Here is a 17326-nt window from a genome sequence, read left to right as displayed (position 1 = left end):
TACCTATTTATACATTTGCTATTTTGGCAGGTAAAAAGGGTCAAATAGCAGCAATTTCATACGGAAAAGCAGGAGCCCACAGGTGGTGGGTGTCAGACAGACCTCAGCTGAGTGCTGGTTCTGCCACTCCACCGGTCGTGTGTCCTAGTCAAGCCCCTGGGCTTCTCCATGCGTTAGTGCCCTGGTAGAGTGGAAGTAAGAATAGCATCTACATCAGAGCGGGATTATGAGGATGAAATGAGGCCCCGCATGCTAACATGCAGAACCTAGGGCTTGGCTCATATGACACACGTTTGCTACAGTGAGTCAAGAGATAAATGTTTACTGAGAGTCCACTGTGTGCCAAGGACAGTGCTAGCTGGCTGGTTGTCGGAGGTACAAAGATGGATAAGGTAAAAGCAGGCTGGCCTTGGTGGAGCTCGCAGCCACTAAAAGTGCAGTAATGAGTCTGGTCAATGCTACGGATGAGGAAGTACCGAGTGCTAAACGCGTCTCTTTCTCAACTCTCCTGTGAGGACAGAATCGTCTTTTTTATAGAGTTAGTTTCCCAAGTAAACCATGAGAGACTTTAACTATCTTTTTCCCTGGTATGTGGGGAACACTCATAGTTCAGTAACTAGCATATGGTGGACATTCTATAAATGTGTGTTGAGTGAATCAATGAACAAGTGAACTAATGAATGAATGGAAGAACTGTAGCTCTGGCTCTAAGGACGTATGAAACGGAAGCCTCTCAAGTCCGCACTCACAGCCAAGGCAGCCGGAGTCCTCCCTTAGCAAACTGAGGTTGTCCAGGGTCTTACCACAGAGGCTTATGGGCCAGAATCCATTTTTGATGGAAATGACAAAGAGGGGTCACTCAGCCATATTCTGGGATTTTGACTGGTTATTGTTTATTTTTTAACTCTTTTTTCACGTCTTTCTGGCACTAAAAAAAAGGGGGTTTTGAACATTGCTGTTTATGTAAAGTATACATGTAAACAAACAAAGCAAAGCAAATGAGAGATGACTTTCCCAGTTCACAATTCATTCATTCATTCATTCATTCCCTTCATTCTACAAGCTTTCTATGTGCAGGGCACTGTGTACATAGCAAGGGTTTGGGGGAAAAACGACCAGGCCCCAGCCCCATTGTTTAATGGCCCTCTGTCCTCAGGATCTTGTTTCTCTCATCTTCAAACTTATTTCATTGTGCACATTTATTCATAAATTCAGTAATTCACTTATTTCAAGAGCCAGTTCTGTACCAGGCCCCGTGACTGGCCCTGCGGACACAGTCATGAGCCATCGCTGTCTCAGCCTCTGCTACCCTCGAACTTGAAGTCCAACGGGGGAGGACGGCCAGTATCACACAGTCGCATAAATATATAATCAAACTGCAGTGACCGACGCAAAGGAAGAAAAGAGGGTGCAATGAGAAGATGCAGCAGGGGGCCTGACCTGGGGACTCAGGAAAACTTCCTTGAAGAAGTGACTTTTGAAGTGAGCTCTGAGCATGGAGAGGGAGCCAGAGAACTGAGGAGGCCGATGTGGGAGGGAGGGGCCGAGGGGCCCACGGAGATGAGGGGGAGAGTCAGACAGGGCCAGGGAAGCTCAGGTCATATCATGAAGCTTTAAGAATGTTGAGGGTTGGGATCTGCTCCACTTTTACATTTTTCACTCTGTTTACTATAAAACTTGACTGTGGGTTCCCTGAGTTAGGAGGCTGCTTCCTACTCGTGTTTATATCTCTGACCGCAGCCAGCTTGGAATGCAGGTGGTGCTCAATTAATGCTGATTGAACATGTGGAAAGGATGCCAGTGATGTGACCTTGCACTAGGATGTTAGTAATGATCTCGTTTAGCAGACACTTGTATCCCCAAACCAAGAGACGCCCCTAGACTCCCAAGTGTTTTCCCCTAGGCCATGCAGACAAAAGAGGAAGGGGCATGGCACTGTTTTAAACCTAAATGTTTCCATTTATAGGACTTCTCTACGAGAAAAAAGTTCTTAGCTCCCCCTTGCTCAGATTCTTATTAGGAGGATTGCTAACTGGCCACAGTCTCAGCTGCAAAACTCACTGGTCGTCACTCTGCTGACCGGGGGCGAGGGGGGACGCCAAGTGGCTCTCCTCCCTAGTTCCTCGGGCTCTTCTCTTTCACTCAGTCTGATCTGCAACACACTTGGCTTTTTCATATTCTGAAGGGCTTTGCTACCCATAGACTCATCCATGGGATTATGGGCCTCCTTTTAGGATTGTGACTTCTGTGGGAATACTTCTCTTGGACGTGGGGACTGCTGCTCAGCTATGGTAAATGCTCCCATCCTCAGCTAGAGAAAATGTCACCTTAACAACACATCTGCCATCTCCATCTTCAGATGCTAAGGGAAAGGTATTTTTGGAATGAAGGCAACAGATGAAGATAAATTTCACAGGTCTTTTCACACAGTGATGATTTTTTTTCAAAATGGAACCAGACTTCAAGGATCTTTGTCCCCTCCAGAGACTTTTCTTCCCAGGGTGTGGGCAGTATGTGCATACGATTATATTCATGCAGCGGGAAGACGTACTCCTGATCATTCTTGAAATCATTTGATGCTAGCAGGGATCCCATTTTTAAAGCCATTAGTAAGCATAGACGATGGCTAAATTACCAACATATTCTTAAACCACTTCCATATTTATCTGCTTGGCTGTTTTCGCCCCTTCTTCTCCCCCATGCCATTCTGTGATATCGCCTCAGCCTCAGAGATTCAGAGCGGCCGTCTGCCGAACACATGAATACTAAAGAACTGGTTTCCTTAGTAACAATAACCATGAAGTGGCTCTCAGAACTTCCTGCCTCTCTGTCTGTCTGACTGTTTGTCTTCTGTTGGTCACATGGAAACAGACGCCCAAACCAAGCCTGCCCAGGAAAGATGCACAAGGGAGGCTTGTCTCTGCTGAGATCACATCGTTTCCTCAACCTGCTGCCCTGTTCTGTGTGGTGAGGGCTGAAGCCACACACACAGGCCCAGGGCCACCTCCGCATTCCTTTTCTTTCTTCGAGTCAAAATCTGGAACCACAGAAACATAAAGCAGGACACCTATCCAAAATGGGTCTTTCTCTGTGAGTCACCAACATGGATGGAACTTCCCCCAAAAGAAGATCTTCTTTCTTACCACAATATTTCTATTTATGAAAATGTTACTCAAGTGGAGAAGTTTTGTTGGTTTTCTAGGATTTCTTTATTTCAATGTCTATCTGTTGTGAGAAATTGCCCTGTTTCCCACCCACTCTTCCCAACTCTAGCTGGATAAACCCAAGCAGCTGCCCTCCCCAAACAGAGCAGAAGGGGACGGGCCCTGGGAGGCTCCAAGCTCACCGCCCCACCCGCAGCTCCTGAGCCCGTTGTCTGGACTCTTTTGATGGATTCTGACATCTCATCTCCTAGGCACATACCGGGATGCTTGGCCCTCTGGGACTCCACCCCCTGGCCTGGATTCCTGGCTGCCACCACAGAGGCATCCCTCTGCACAGCCAAGCACATCCCTGCTCCTTTTTGCCTCAGCTGTCTTCCCAGGGTGCATCCACCCAAAGCGCAAATATAACAGAGCACCGCATGGCGCTGCGGGTCTGGGAATGACTATAAAGACACAGTCCCTGCCCTTGTGAGGTTCACAGTCTGAAACAATAATTTGGGTGCAGGATAGTAATTATTCCACACTGCAATAGGAGCTATACCCAGGGCAATGAGGACCTCGTAAGATGAGTGTCTAATACAGCCTGTAAACTTGGAGGCAGAACAGAGAAAAAGGTTTCTGGAGAAGGTTAAGCCTCAGCTCTCTTAAAACAATTTTTTTTAAAGATAGTAAGAATAGGTAAGATATGTTGGCTGCTTACTATAGACTAGGAACTGGGTATGTGTTATACCTTCATTATTGAATTTAATTCCCATAACAGCATCCTAAGAAGCAGGTTCCATTTTCATCCCCACTTTACAAACTGAGGCTCATGCGTCAAAATTGCTCCCATCCAGTCACAGAGCTAGGAAGCAGCAGAGCCCACAGTCAAATCCAGAGCTGTGCAACAGTAGAATCCAGGGTGCTAAGCACAGACTGCGTGGCAGGGGGACTCCCGAGTGCTTTAGTGTGACAGGTGCACAAGTGGGGGCTTTGCCAGAGCGAGTGTGGGGTAAAGCATGGGCAGAGGCAGGAGGGCAGCTCAAAGAGGCCTCGCTGATGCGCCTGGCCAGAGTTTTCAAGGTGCAGGCAAGCTGCTGAGCTTGTACATGAAGTTGAGAAATGGGCTGATTTGCATTTTGGAAAGACCGTTCTGGCAATAGTGGGGAGGATGGATTTGAGACGACAGAACTGGGTGCAGAGGGATCAGTTAGAAGCCCCTCACAGTCAGGAGTCCTGGTGAGAAGTGATTTTGGTCTGAATTCGGGCATTGACAACAGAGATAGAAAAGAAGGGACAGCTCTTCCCGTGAAGCTCCATCTGCTGGACACCTGCTTGTGACACTGCACCTCCAGTTCAGGCTCCAGGGTGGCTTGTGATGTCATATCTTCAAACACGTCTGGGGTTACCTTACCCTCCCACACCCAACACTGCATCTCACTTGGTTTTCTTCCTAAAGCCGAGTGCAGGGGTGGGCACCTAGCAAAAGACTGCTAAATAGAAGAATGAATGAACTGGAATAGTTTCCATTTTCCTGTTTAATAAAACTTCATTCAGAGGTGATACAAAAGCTGGGTTGAAGTTGTGATTAAGCATAAGATGCAACTGACCTGGTTATCACAAGGCAGATGCTCCTTGATTCATATATAGTACCTCTTCTGTCTTGAATTTGACTCTAGGAGACAGATGTTGGGCAGTATGCACCTCAGACTACTTACCTACAAGAGAAAGAAGTGGAACTCAGTGGAATTTTCTATTTACTTTGATAAAGAGGAAGGGATGAACCCTCTCTTCACATTTTTCCCTGTTAAAAATTGGACAAAAGTCTGGTAGAATGGTGACAAGTTGAACTGGGTGCGCGCACGCACACACACACACACACACACAAACGATGGCTGAGACATTCCAATCAGCTGAGGACCTGCTGGGTAGCATTTTGGGAGCAACACAATTCATAGCTAGTAATTTGGATAACTTCTCCCATCTGGTGGTCTTAATTTGTCCTTGTCCTAAAAGGAGTGAAAAATATTAAAACACAACCTGCACATGAATGTTTCTAGCAGCTTTGTTCATAATTGCCAAAACTTAGAAGCAACCAAGATGCCAGTCAGGAGGTGAATAGATAAATAAACTGTAGTACATCCAGACAATGAAATATTATTCAATGTTAAAAAGAAATGAGCTATCAAGGCATGAAAAGGCATGCAGGAAACTTAGACGCATGTTACTAAGTAAAAGAAGCCAATCTGAAAAGGCTAATTACTGTGTGATTTCAGCTATATAACATTCTGGAAAAGGCAAAACTGTAGAGACAGTAAAAAGATCAGTGGTTGCCAGGGAGGGTGGGGGATGAATATGCAGAACACAGAGGATTTTAGGGGCAGTAAGAATATTCTGTATGCTATATCATGATGCATTTATGTCATTATACATTTACTCAACTCATAGAGTGAACTGTAGTGTAAACTGTGGACTTCAGGTGACTGTGATATATTATGATTAAAAATGCACCATTCTGGTGAGAGATGTTGATAATGGGAGAGGCTATGCATGTGTGGGGGCAGGAGAATATATGAGAAATCTCTGAACTTCCCTCTCATTTTTTTTTGTAAACCTAAACTGCTCTAAAAAAAAGTCTTAATTAAAAAAAGAAAAAAGAAAACAAAATCAGAACAAACAACTGCGGAGTAAATTTAATGGCATCAGCCACAATGGAGTGAAGTACACTTAACATTCTATGGCCCAACATTTCAACAAATAATTCAAGACTTCCAACTTTTTGTACATTCCCAAAAAAGAATTTTGACAAACAGTGGACATACCCTGCACATTTTTAGACAGCTTTAGAAGAACAGGACTGAGATGGACAAAGAGTTCAGGGACCTAACTTGTGTGGAACCCTATCTTCTTTCGTAGGACAAGATGTATTCCTGCTAAAGAAATGAAAATCTGCAAATAAATGCAAAGGGGAGGAATTAATTTAATTCTTAAATGCTGTGGTAAGGAGGAGTCTCATGGCCTCTGACTCACTGGCCAAAGGCAACAGATCAGCAACAACAACCCAGAGAGACACAGGAAAATGCAACTCTGTTCTACAAAAACCTTAACATAGCAATTACCATATTTTAGCATATGGTTCTACACTGAATTATTTCACAGTTATAATTAGGTTGCTAATGCAGTGCAGAATTCGACCATACACAAATTTGGTATACACTTTATCTAACCTGATGGAAATGTAACATTTAGAGGGCCTGACTGTTTTTTTCACAAGCAATTTAAAAAGACTTCAGCTTAATATCACACTTTAAAAAATTCTGTTGGGCTTTATGATGTATGTGTGTGTGTGTGTGTGTGTGTGTGTGTGCATGCATATGTGTAGTGAGTGAGAGAGAGAAATTCCATCCTAATTAATGGGCACAAGCCATATACTTTAGTCTCTGATTTATTTCCAGTATTCATCATATGAGATTCACTTCTTTCTAGCTTGCTTATTTTTTTTTTTATCCTCTTTCTTTTTTGCCTTTGGTAAATTAAAACTGAATTTTCTTCTCCAGGACAATTCTCTGTTCCAGTCATAGTAAATACCAATTTCATTTCCATCCTATTATTTTTCTAATTAAGCATTTGTCATGCAAAAGGAGATCTGAGGTGCCTGTGCTTTTCATTATGTAAAATATTCAGTTACGATAATAGCTTTGGGATGGCATCTTGAAGGTGTTATGGAAAAAAATCAAGGAAGAAATAAAATAAAATAAACCGTATTTTACACTGGACTTTTGCCTGTTCATTTTCTCCCTGATTTGCCACAATTGTGAATATTGACAATGTCCCATCAGTGGTGAAGGACAGGTGCATAATTACGTCCTTTAATAAGGAGAAGTCTATTAAATCTTTATCTAAAATTTTAAAGGTTAAAAATATAACCCTGCATCTCATTTTTCCTCTTCTGTTCACACTTAGCAAAACCTATAACTTCTGTACTTGAAATGTGCTTCTGAGCTCAAATTGTTTCAGAACAAAGTAGGAATATGCCAGAAGAACAACCTGATATTTCTTGGAAATTCTTTCTTCCTGCTTGTGACAAATCCCAAGGGGCCAGGCTCTGTCAAAGAAGAATTTATTTTCTAAGCCCTTTGAACACAAAGCTTTTCCATTTTCTGTGGCAAGATATTTTTCCTGGACAAACATTAACCATCACATCTTCTAGCTGTATTTATATCCATACATACACTACGTACATGGATACTTAGATTCTGTATGTGTGTATCTAGATGTATATTTTAATGTATTAATTTATAAAATCTAAGACTTTATTTTTCAATTATTTCCATGGTTTGCACAGAATAAACTGTGAAACTGGATTTTTTTAATTGAAGTATAGTTGATTTACAATGTTGTGTTAGTTTCTGGTGTATAGCACAGCGATTCAGTGATACATATATGTATATACATATATACACATTCTTTTTCATATTCGTTTCATTATAGTTTATAATATGATAATGAATATAGTTCCCTATACCATACAGTAGGACCTTGTTGTTTATGTATTTTATATTTAGTGGTTTGTATCTGTTAATCCAAAACTCCTAACTTATCCCTCCCTCCCTTTCCCCCCCTGGTAACCATAAGTTTGTTCTCTATGTCTGTGAGTCTGTTTCTGTTTTGTAAATAAGTTCATTTGTCTCATTTTTTTAATTCCACAGATAAGTGATATATGATATTTGTCTTTATCTGATTTACTTCACTTAGTATGATCATCTCTAGGTCCGTCCATGTTGCTGCAAATGGCATTATTTCATTCTTTTTGAAAATAGTATTTTAAAAGATGAGACAATTTCCTCTCAATTTCTCAAAATGTTGACTGAGAACTTTCCGGTTTTGGAAGGACCCCGGTGTATTTTCTGAAATTGTCACCTCCTGAAACACGCTGTGTCTGGTGTGTGTGTGTGCGCGTGCATGCGCGCATGTGGTGTATGTGCACTGCCTGAGTAACGGCTGCTGTTAGTTGAATCTCACTGCGATTCTGCATGTTCACTCATTATTTTCAAAGGTGCTGTTGTGATGTCCCTTCCCCAGTCCCATTTACTGGGCTGGTGAGGCTCCGCTTGGAGTGTTGGCTGCTAAAGGCTCACAGATGCCCCCACTTCTGGGAAAGTTGTCCTGGGCTAAAAGAGGGGCCACCTGACCCAGGACGTTGGTGGGAGGCCACGGCCAATGACTGACTGGTAAGCGGTACAAAAGGCTGGCGCCCTGGCCCCACCAGGAACAGTCCTGTGTCGTGGTTACAGCTCCAGATCCCTCCCCTATGGTCCAGGTCCTGGGGGACTTTCCCTGAGGCCACATCCCCTCCTGCCCTCTCCTGTTTCACTCCTTCCCTCACAGCATTTTCCCAGAGAGCCCTTGCTCAGGAGATCAGGACACCCAAACCCCTGTCTCCAGCTGTGTTTCTAGGAAACCTCTTTCAATTTTAGACATTCAATTTCCTAATCAATAAAACGTGAGTAATAATTTCTGCCTAGTCTACTTCTCAAAGTGGCAGTGCGAAGGGCAAACTGTGTGGAAGAATTTTCTAAACAGCCAAAGCAGTGAAAATATTTTGCAGGCAACATGATATACTATTTGTTTTAATATTGACCCTTAGGGGGAGGGTACAGCTAAGTGACAGAGCACATGCTTAGCATGCACAAGGTCCTGGGTTCAATTCCCAATACCTCCATTAAAAATAAATAGATAAACCTAATTACTTCCCCCTTGCCCCCCAAATAATATAATAATAAATTTTTAAAAATTAAAAAAAAAATATTGACCCTTAGGTTCTATGAAAGTATGGTTGACTTCTCCCAACTTGTGTTTTATACTGTGGGCTGATGCCCACCGTGCTCGTTGCCCTGCTCCCTAGTGAGGGCTGCTTTGTTAAGCGTTACTCACTTGTCTGCACTGCTCCGGGCACCGGGGCTCTCCAAGGTAGAGGAGGGACAGAGACGTGAGTCCAGCAAGTGACTGTGTCAGCGCGGAGAGCACACAGTCCCCGCCAAAGGCCAACTAAGCAGGAACCCAAGACCTGGTCTTGCCAGATCTTCACAGGGTTTTAAGAAAAGCCAGGCACCAGATTTTTATGGGAACTCTACAGCTTCTTAAATACCAACAACACATTTTTAAAAACTATAACCCTCTACTATTCAAGTAAAACATAACGGGAGGCCCAGCTGGGCTAGTACTGTGTTACCTATGTCCAGACTTAAGCCCCTGAAATAACAGAGCAGGTGATTCCCACTGAGGCCTCAGCAACCCGCACAGTGCTCAGCACAGGATCCATGAGATCCTGGATGACCAGGACCATCATTAGAAGTGTTGGTTCCCGAGGAGTTAAATGAATGACTGCTAGTTTTAATAAACAGTTCTCCACTTTGTAAAAACCACATAGCATATGAGTCTTTTCCCTAAACAGTATTACAACATGTGCAGATTTTTAGTCACTTGCCAGCTTGCTCTTGCACAACGTTTCAAGGACATTTAGTCAGTTTCCTCATGTATTCAACAGAAATAATTATGCCTGATCTGAAAATAAGCAAAAGTATGTAAAAGGGCTTTACAGACAGTGGCGATCAATTCGGATGTAAGAAATCACTGTTCTCTACATTCTGCCCTGGGATTGAAACCCCACACCCAGCAATCTAACACGAAACGAGGCTCTCTTACTTGTCTTCTAAGATTGTTTTTCCTTAACTGCAGTCATGATTTTTGCTATAAAAATTGCATCATTAGTTTTCATTACTATTAATTACCTAATGTTTTTCTTTAAGTCGAATATATTTTATTCTTACTATCAACCATCTTTTTCAATTACCAACTTTATCTTTGCTTAAGCAATAATATCAATCAATGTATAGATTACATGTCCTAATAATTTAATTTTTATACACATACATATACATAGAAATGTATACATGTCTATATGTGTGTGTGCATATATGTGTGTATATAACATGTCTATATGTGTGCGTGCATACATATATACAATAGTTATCGGTGTACCATCTAAAATCACCTTGCTTATCACCAATTATGCCTCCCATTTGGGACCATTCTACCCTCCAGGGACAGCAGAATTTTATAGAAAGATTTTCTGCCTCCATTAGTTTATTAACTTGCTCCCTGAGCATTTGTCTCCTACTCTCTATCGTATGTAAACCTGGAACAGGCAGGAGAAAATTAACACCATTGGTTCCACAAAATTTTAAACTGCTCCAAAAAGCTTTGTAAGCCCATTAGCTTTGTGGCTAATGAATTTCAGGTAGGAAACTTATGCTCCAAATCTCCTCACTCCAGATTCCTGATTCAGTAATGCTCAGGAATCACAGAGGGTAACCCTGAGAGAGCCACGTTTGCAAAGTGGTTAAGCTCTCCCCTTAGCATCTGCCCCAGGGGAAGTGAGTTTTAATTAGTGAGTTTTAACACAGCACAGTCCGGTGGTGCCTTCTCAACAGTTTTCATGCAGGAAGCTGTCTGGTGCTGTGTTCCTAACTATCCAACCACCCAACGTAATTTCTAAGATTGTCTTTAGTCATTTAATAAGGTAATAGCATTCAACCCAGTCACCATTAGGGTACTGGATGATGTTAATAATTACAATCTGCGTTTAGGTGGCGCCTCTCCAGGCAAGCACTGAGTCTTACAAACATTATCTCATTTTCATCTTCATGATGCCCTTGTGAAGCAAGCATTTTTTATTGCCATTACTACAGAGAGAGCAGCTGAGGCGTGAAGAGGTTAAACGCACTGCCCAGTCAGACAGCAGATCTGAGATCACGGTGCTCCATCCTGGTTTGATGTTGTCTGACAGCACCTGCAATGTGCTCACGTATGGGTTTCACACTCAGTGCAGGGAACGTCTCCGAAAATATTTACATGAAGGTCAGTACACTCACAGGCTTTTTAAACTTTGTATTCAGTGTATCTAATTAGCAAACAAACATAGAGGTCTAGGCTGGACTCTGACATACTAAACACCACCTGCCAGATAACCTGTTTACTAATCTTCATGCAGCACGCATATGTCGGGCACTGTTCTAAGTGCTTTATATGTATTAACGCCTTGACTCCCCACAATGAGCCCATGAAGGAGGTGCCGTTCCATTCCTCACTGAACTGGGAAGAAAACTAAAGAAGCTAGACAACTTGCCTAAGGTCCCACAGCTGGTCTAAGTGCCAAAGCTGAGATTCCGTCCTCACGATCTGGTTCTTGGGTTCACGTCTTTAAAGCAGAACATTCTGCAGCTATCAAGTTTGTAATAGTTATTTGTTTGAAAATGTACTATTTCTCTCTCTCTCTCTCTCTCTCTATCTCGTCATTCAAAGGTTGTTTCTTACGTTGGTGGTTATCCACTTAACCCTATTATTCCAGGCAGCATCTTCCCACATGGCCAATGATCCCATCCCCACCCCAACTGTGCTTATTTTCTAGATGGATGACTCGCTGGTACTTTAGCAGAGTGACTGGGAAAGAGGCTTTCATAAGCTCAGCAAATCATCAATCCATTTCATTCCAAGTTCAACAAGGCACTGCTCCAAAGTACAGAAAAAGTCTGCCTTCATTTGCACTGTAGAGAAGGAAGAAGTGAAATTCTCCCACTAGTTTCCCCAGGATCAGGATGAGTTTGTACAGTAAACAAAGGTATTTTTCACAAGTGACTTACGCAATATACCATATGTTTGGAGAGCATTCTCAAAGCATTCTATGTATTCATTATTTCATTTGATCCTTACACAACAGCCAGTGAGATAACCGGGGAAGCTAGATTTATAACTGCCATTTCACAGATGACAAACTGAGGCTCAGCACCATTTTAATAAACTTGTCCAAAGTCAAGCAGCTAATGAGCTACAGGAGCAGAATGAATGCAGTGTCATGTGTTAATAAGCTCTGTAAATGATCTCATCTCATATTAGGCTTAACAGTTTCTGGTGATATCATTGCTAAAATCAGACCCTTAAATAAAAGTCAGAGCGTCAGAGCAATTCCTTCTCAGGGGTGCAGACAGGACATTTGAGAACATTTAATGATTTCCATGTTCCAACTCCCTTCTCCTTTTTGAGAGGAACATGAATTAGACTTTCCAGGGTCATTAAAAGGAGCAGCGTTCCCATCTGGCCACTTCTACCAAAAGTGGGACAAATGTGGGACTTGAACTTGCTTGCTTGCCCACTGCCTGAGTGAGGGGACTCTCTAGGTCTGAAGAAGAGCCATCTCCCTTGTTTCAGGAATGTGTCCCTTCTCTTCTGGTTATGGACACTGTGTGCTGAGAATTAGTTCCACTAAACAAGGAGAGAAAAGGCAATTCATCGGGGTGAGTAGCGTATGGGCAAGGCATTGGTTGGGCCCTGGAGTTCAAATCGGCCAACTTTTACTTTCTCTATTAAATGTTTCTTTTGCTCGTCCAATTGCTAGAACAGTGGTAGTGAATCACCACTTGTGGTTTAATAGTCTGCCTATTTATTATTGTTATTATTCATTTACTATTGATATTCTTCCAAACAGGTCATTATTGCAAACATTGGCTTCCCTATCCTCCTCTACGTATGGTCTTTCCCTCTGCTCGACTGGGATTCAATCATCTGATGAGATCTTTTTCGGTTTTATTCCTGCCACCTCAGAATTTCCTGGATTTTCTCCCCCAGTCAGTCCCACTGTCATGAGAAGAGGTGGCCTCCTCCCTTCCAAGGCTAAATCAACCCCTTCTTCTGCTAGAAATCCCTCCCTTACCCCCTCCTTGAGAATTTCACTCCACCAATTACAAACATCTCCCCCTGACACTCCCATCCCACTGTGTGTCTCAGCCTTTCTCTCTTTCCTGGAATGTTTCCCTGTGTCCACCAAGAGCTTGAAGTCTTTTCAATTCCTCTGAGCCTGTTCCATTTCTCGTGGCACACTCTCTTTGCTGGCTTCTATGACATTAAAGTCATAGGGGAAAAAATCCACTGCCTCCTGAAGAAATGGAAAAGAAATCCACGTGGATCCTCTTTAGTGGCTGTTGCTGTGTAACAAACCACCCCAGAGCTGAATGGCTTAAAACACAAAAATGATGTCTTAATTCCATGGTTTGACTGGGCTCAGCGGGGCAGTTCTTTAGCTCACAGGGTATAACTGAGACACATCAGGAGCGGTACTCAGGCAGGAGCATGGCTGGTGCTGGAATGCACAAGGTGATAGCTCTACCTCTAGGACCCATCCAGGAGTCCTGGAGCTCCTTGACAGCATGGCATCCAGCTTCCAAGGGCACAAAACAGAAACTGCCTGCCTTTTGAAGGCTTAGGCCTGTAGCCAGCACAGTGTTGCTTCCTCTCCATTGCACTACCGGTCAAAGCAAGTCTCAAGGCCAACCCAGCTTCAAGGGGAGGGGAAATAGACTCCAGCTCATAATGAGAAGAATGGCAAGGAATTTGTGGTCAACTTTAATCCACCAGAGACTTCCACATTTGCTTAGCCACAGTTATCACAATAGCTATTCGGACTTATTCCCTAAAGAGTTAATAAATATGGGTCAGATCATCTTATGAAACTCCTAGAAGCTACTATTTCTCCAAAAGAACAAAATAGCTCAATTTCTGGCCTTAGGTTAATAGAAAAGTAATTTTCTAGACTCTTAAAATTCAAGAGCTGCTTTAAAAATGATTTAAAAATTCAGCTAGAATTTATATAGGTCTGTTTTATAGATACAAAGATCAGGTGACATATCTATAAAGTCTAGAGAAAGTAGGTGAAGTGAATTTTAATCAACATTTTTTTTCAGAAAGAAAAGCCAATATATTTCTGTAAAGAATATAACTATTTCTGAAAGGCAGGAACAGCCATAAAACAGAGGTGTCAACCAGCTCTATTACTAACGGTAGCCAAGAGCCTGCTCTGGAGGCCCTGCCCAGGGGCAACCCAGCAGTGCCGGAACTGGCCACCAGGTGTCCCATTGGCTTCCTAGGAGGGCTGATCAAAGGGATGTGGTGCTGGAGATAAACCCTCCAGTCCACCAGAGTTAAGATACGCAGTTGGCTTTAAGCCAGCCTTCTCGTGGGTCCTCCAACGTGTCTTACTCCTTCTTACCTCTGAGTTTTCACAGACACCATTTCTGTCTATCATTACGCCCCACTCTCTCTCCTTCCCACACTTTTCCTTTTGTCTTAGCTAACTCCCCTTCATCTTTTAGGTGATGGGATTATAATTCTCATCCGTAATGAAATTTTCTTTGAGTCCACCTCCTTTCCAAAATTAAGTCAGATGTTCTTGGGGCTATTCCTACTTCTGTTGTATAAATAATTTTGCAGAGGCTGCCCTACCTCTTCTCTAGGGTCTTAACCTATTGCTCAGGGGTGACCCCCAACAGCTATGTCTGTACACTAAGACCAGCTTCCCTGGCTCTGATCCATTAGTCCAGGGGCAGACAGTAAACTTAAGATGGACCAAAGACATTCCCTGAAAGAACTGGAGTTTTGATAACTAAGTTACATTAATGCAACACATCACAAGGAAGATCCATAAACTCCTGCCAAGGAGAGAGAGCTAATTTGACTCTTGCATGTTTACCTCCTCCTTGAAATTTTGTTAGTCACCTCTATGACTTTCCCATGCATTCCTTTCTTTGATGAAACTATCCAGAGTTGTCTATAAGTCCAAACCAAAAATTTAAAATAATGTATACCAGCTGGAATGAACTCATGTATGCATGTACAATGAATGGTGTATTTGTTCTGTGTCCTTTTTCAGGGCTAGAATGAAGGCTCTGTGAAGACAGGGAAGATGTCTGCATTGCTTGGTGTTAAATCTTGGACACCAAGCAAGGCACTTGGCACATGGTAAGTGGTCCATAAATATTTATTGAATGAATATATGGAAATATAAGACTAATGCAGCTCTTTGGCATTGCCTGAGAAAGAATGAGACTTTACTCTGGCTCAGCAGGAGGGTAAAGAGACCATCATGGGTTTAGATTCCATGTTGGTGAGAAATGCTTTGAATGGAAACTCTTGGTTGAATTGCTCAGGTAGTCACACAGCTCAACTTTTGGAAAACATCCTATATTATCTGACAGCAGAAAGAGTAAAGTATAAGGACCCTGATTACCTCTGGATGCCAAGGTTAGATAAAGGAGCTTTCTTACCATAGATGAAAAAAAAAAATCTCTTTAACTTGGTCAGTGCAGGAGGGAAGGATGGTAGCTCTGTGAAGCAGTAGACCCTGCAGGGCTGTGTGACCTGTCATAGACTGACTGGTGAGAGGGCTGCAGGAACAATGCTAGAAGTCTCCGGTGATTGGTGTGTGAGAACAGAGCAAGATGACAGCTATCTGCAGCAGGGAGAGTGGCTGGGGCGTGGATGGAAAAGAGGGGCTAGAAAAGATCCCATTTCCTGTTCACTCCAACTCCCTGGAAACAGGGCAGGCAGGGTTCAAACTTCAGCACCCATGTTGGCTCTAAAGCCACAGAACTCTGGGGTTGTTCCCTACCTGCTAAGCTCTTAGCATGTCCAGGCTGGTATCACAAGGGTTATGCCATCTTAGCTGCATGCTGCGGTATTCTAGTAAGAAGCAGGGTTCCAGCAGGACACAGGTTTTTAACTCATCCCAGAGGTGTGTCTCTTTGCCAGTTTATATTTTTTATAGGACATGAACCTGCTAGATAACTTGGTCTGATGTGTGAAAATTGAGTTAAAAAATGGGAGCTTTGTATCTTATCTCTGTGGTTTAGCCATCTACTTTCCAATTGGCCTGAAAGATGAAACAACTTTGCATTGTAATATGTCTTGATCACAGCCAAATACGGATGTAAAAGCATCCCTGAACTTTGGAATGATATCCAACTAAGAGTCAAAGACAAAAGCCTACTTTCCCAGCAGTCACAGTACAGTAACCTTCAAGCCCCATGATTCACCTCATTCTTCTTGGGGAAGGTTCCAGCTCTACCAGTTCAAGCTTGTCCAATCCTGCCAGGAAAATATTTTGCCAAAGTACAGGTGTCTATGTGGAGGTGAGGCATTTTGTTCAATTGTTATGGGTCCCAGACCACCACATCTGTTTTAGTAACAATTTTGTGCAAAACATTTCTTAATATTTGGTGAGGACCATAGCTTTAAATTTTTTGCTTAACAGTTCTTAAAGGCTTTGCTCTAATTAGCTAAGAAGAAATGATACAGCTCAGTGGTTAAGTTCCAACAGTCTATATCCAGACAATCTTGGTTCAACCTCCATTCTCCTGTTCAGTAGTGTGTGACCGTTCCTTATCCTCCCTAAGCCTCATTTTTCTCCTCTGTGAAATGGAGATAACAATACAACATCCCTCAAAGAATGAATGTAAGAATTAACCAGCAGACAGTAAGCATTCAGCAGATGTTATTATTATAGCTTTCCTGAACCCTGTCATAGAAAATAAACTTATTCTATATATTCAGATTTCTTAGTGTGGCAGTTTTTTAAAGTTGTTACAAATCTTTGACCCTGCTCCCACTGAAGTGGTGTCTCTGCCCTCTCCACTTGAATCTGATCAGGCTTGTGACTGCTTTGACTTTAGAATCTGTTGGAAGTGACATTAGGTGACTTCCAAAGCTAGGTCACGGAGAACATGCAGCTTCTGCCTGTTGGCGGGAACACTGAGTTGCCATGTAGAGTCTGACTACCCCAAGGCTTCTAAGCTGGAGCGGTCATGGTAAGCACTCTAGCTGACAGTCCCATCTGAATCCAGCGTCCCTGCCTAGGGGCCAAGCATTTTGAAAGCAGATCCTCCACTTCCAACTGTTCCAGCCCTCCCCTGCCCGAGTCACCTCCAGCTGCTGGCGCCCTCCTAGCTGAGTTCCCAGACTTTACGGCGTATAGACGAGTCATTCTCTCCGAATTCCTGACACCCTGAGTTATGAACATAATAGAAGGCTATTAATTTATGCCATTAAATTTGAGGTAGTTTGTTATATATCAGTTAATATATGGGACATTTAGAAAATAATGCATTTGGGGGAAATAATGTCATAAAAGGGAAAATGAACCATATCAAAATCATCAGATCCAATCTGGATCTGTGTGCATAATTTTCAAATATACATCAGTTTTAAAAGATGGCAACGTTTACTTTCTTCTGAGTTATAAGTCCTATGTAAAACTGAAGGGCCTGCGGCAAACAAAATGCTGTATAAACTCCACC

The 17326-nt window shown here is 42.7% G+C and overlaps 1 protein-coding gene across 7 annotated transcripts in view; it reads right to left on the bottom strand.

Moving 5' to 3' along the window:
* The window catches only part of MTERF1 (mitochondrial transcription termination factor 1), a 453452-nt gene that overhangs the window by 47460 nt on the left and 388666 nt on the right, over window positions 1-17326 (bottom strand). For all 7 annotated transcript variants that reach the window (XR_010381700.1, XR_010381702.1, XR_010381706.1 and 4 more), the window contains one exon: window positions 4754-4861. The gene's annotated coding sequence lies outside the window, so the exon portion shown is untranslated. The remainder of the gene's footprint in view (window positions 1-4753; window positions 4862-17326) is intronic.

The sequence above is a fragment of the Camelus dromedarius genome, chromosome 7 (assembly GCF_036321535.1).
Source record: "Camelus dromedarius isolate mCamDro1 chromosome 7, mCamDro1.pat, whole genome shotgun sequence".
Classification (NCBI taxonomy): Eukaryota; Metazoa; Chordata; class Mammalia; order Artiodactyla; family Camelidae; genus Camelus; species Camelus dromedarius.
Note: the sequence above shows the minus strand (reverse complement) of the source record. Positions and strands in the feature narration are given on the sequence as shown.